The following is a 3,154-nucleotide window of genomic DNA, read 5'->3' on the forward strand; positions in this document are numbered from 1 at the left end:
ATGTGCAGGTGGACAAGCCAGGCTGGTGCCCTGCTCTGGCCTGCACCACTGTCTGCCCCCATTGGTGTGGGCTCTCTGCTGTTCTTCTTCTGCCCCTGCCATCTGTCCTGCCCAGTCCATCCTGGGCTGCAACTCCCACAGGCTCCACCCCCAACACTGCCTGTGCTCCTATGGACAGACTCACAGACACCTGCAGGAAAGACACTGTGGATCCCCTCACATGGAGACTCTCTTCGAACCTCATCTGAGAATCTGTGCAGATTTGTCAGCTGGGCCCACAGTCATGGGACCCCTTGCAGCCTCATTGCAAACCTGAAACACTTGCTTTCTGAAGGTTCCCCTGGGAACCTGACCATAGTGTGGGGCTGTAGCTCTGGCCTCTCTTATCACTGGTCACTCACAGCTGTTGGCAGAGCTGGGTCCCGAGAGTGGAGCTGTTTCCAGGACATCAGAAGTTTTGAGTCTGATGGTCCCAGTATTATCTGGCTGCCGTCTGAGACACAGACTAGCCCAGTTGGAAGGGATCCTGGGAGACCAGGGAGAGCAAAGTTAGTTTCTAATGAGACCAGAGACTCTTGTGACTTCTACTACTGCAGTGAGCCTCTCAACTGTGGAAGAGTTTGAAGATGGACACACTGCGATGTGGTTTGTGAGTCTCATGTTACAGACAAGGACAGTAACTTTGAATCCTGTTTTAGTCAGGGTTTTTTGTTATGTTTTGTTTTACTTCTCTGACCAAAAGTTCTAACAAGAAAAATTAGAAGAGGAAATGTTTATTTTGGGGGCTCACAGTTTTAGAGGTCTCTGTCCAGAGAGGGCTGGCCTGATTCCTTAGGGCCCAGGTGAGGCAGAACATCAGGCAGAAGGATGTAACAGAGGAAAGGTGGAAGCAGAGAAAGAGAGCCTCCACTCTCCAGGGACAAAATATCTGCCCCCAAGCCCCCTACTGACCACTCCTCCAGTCACACCCTACCTGCCTCAGTTACCACTCAGTTAATTGCTATTGAAAATAACTTAAATAACTTACGGATTAGGGTGAGGTTCTCCTAACTCTATCATTTCACCTCTAGACTTTCTTGAATTGTCTCCCACATGAACTTTTGGGGGGACATCTAATATGTAAATGTTAACAAACCCCAAATCCAAAGGCCTCAAAGCAATGCTCACAAAGGCCAGGGAGAGTCCCCTCTTGTCTCCTTTGAGATTTCCAGGCACAGAGGGTTGCCAATGAGGCAGTGACACCATCATCACCAACATAAAACCAGAAATTCTGCAATAGTATTACATTGTGGCAAGTGCAGAGCTCACTGGACAGGGATAGAGGGACCAGTCCTGTCCTTGACACAGATGGCAAATTCCAAGCCCCCTACTCACAATGCCTCCTGCACAGGGTCTGCCATGGGCAAGGAGCCAGATGCACATGGCATGTCCATTTCCCACCCCCAGATCTCTAGACCAACAGCCCAAAGACAGCTAGGATTTTCCCGGCTTCACCAAAGTGCAGAATCACCTTGCTCCAGGCCTTTTGGGGAGCCTGGACCCCATCCTGCAGAAGCAGGTGAGGGCTTTTCCACCATCAGCAGTACCTTCACTCATCCACTGAGAAGCTCAAGGAGAAGCTGTGGGTGCTGAGTAAGGCCAGGACGTCTGGTGCCTGCTCTGGCCTTACTGTCCACTTCTCTCTCTCTGATGAGTAGGAGATGGGGCAGGCAGGTGTCTGGGGGACGTCAGCCCCATCACCCTCCTGTCCATGGTGGCCAAGCACAATAGTCATAACCTAAACATGTGGATGCTGCAGGAGCACGCCGATCCAATGTCCTCCGACATCCAGCTGCTCAAAGGACCCACAAAACCAGCCCTACTGTGTGCAGATAGACCATGTCATGCAGAAGAGTGGGGCAGTTACACTAGAGTGTGTCTTGGGGAATCTACCACCAGCACCGCAGGGGACACAAACAGTCTCTTTACTGCCTCCTCTACACGTCCATCCATGGGCCACCACCCAAGTGGAGACCAAGTTCCCTTCTACCTGAGGCAAAACAAGTCTTTTCTGTCAAACCAAACACTTCATTTTAGTTAACTTCAGGGCTTCCATTTCCTTGCAACCTGCTGCCTTTCTAAAGTGAACACCTCCTCAATAGTAATCGTGCCAAAGATTGTGTGGTCAGCACCAACCCACCAGCTGCAGCCAGATCCCCTGCATCAGGGATGAAGGCCAAGCAGACTCCTGCTCTGCCTGCCTGCTTTCCATTTTGATTGCTCTGTGCCTTCTGCATGTAGAAGTAAATTCTTGCCCTGGAGACCAAGCTGGGTAGTCTCCAAGTGTTCATATCAGCTCTCAGGGTTTCCAGGACTCCCCCCTCCACACCTTAATTCCAACATACCTTAGGAAGCAGGGCCACAGAGGTGGGCAGAGTGTTGTTTGAGGGACAGAATATGGGACCGCAGTCTCCTCAGGTTATGGGGGATTGAACAAACTTAGTCAAGATCAAGCAGGAAAACTGAGAACTTCACCTTCAGCTCAGTGACTCAGGTTTCCAAGAAACTGGGCTCCCACAGCTGCAGCCAGTGAACTGTCCCAGGGTGGAGGGTGGCCCTGCTCCTTCTCCTAGGCAAGTGCTCCCCCATGTGGCCGAGGTAGAGCCAGTAGCAGCCCAGAGCTGTGAGGAGGGAGCTGCTGACCTGCTGGTCTCCATCAGTGGGGCTGGCTATCCCTCTGACTTGGAGTTTGCTTTTTAATGAATGCAGATGGATCTGAAAAACCTGGAGGTTTTATCCAAATGTGTGTCACCTTTGTTCAATTATAAAACCTAAAGCAACACATAATTGCTATGTACAAGGGTGAGGAAATTCATATTATCTAATGCCTCCCTAGCACAGGAAAAATAAAGAGAAAGAAAAAAAAGGAAACTGTTTAAGTAGTCCGTTTTAAATAGCAGTAAGCCAGTAGCTTCAGAGTATTATGAAGACTGTACATTTTGTTGATTTACATTCACAATAAAGAACTAGAAATAGAGAGGCAGACACACTGGAGGATCTGCACCTGACACTGCTTTACATTTCCTTGGTGGAGCACCTGGTTGTGTGGAGAGGCAGTCTCCTTAGGGGACAACCCTGCAGCACCTGCAGTGGAAGGATCCCTCTCTGCTGTCCA

At 50.1% G+C, this 3,154-nt stretch overlaps 1 pseudogene; it reads left to right on the plus strand.

Moving 5' to 3' along the window:
• On the plus strand, positions 1-2,739 carry LOC124967967 (uncharacterized protein KIAA1958-like; annotated as a pseudogene).
• Positions 2,740-3,154: the final 415 nt, after the last annotated feature.

Source organism: Sciurus carolinensis, chromosome 17 (genome assembly GCF_902686445.1).
Source record: "Sciurus carolinensis chromosome 17, mSciCar1.2, whole genome shotgun sequence".
Taxonomy (NCBI): domain Eukaryota; kingdom Metazoa; phylum Chordata; class Mammalia; order Rodentia; family Sciuridae; genus Sciurus; species Sciurus carolinensis.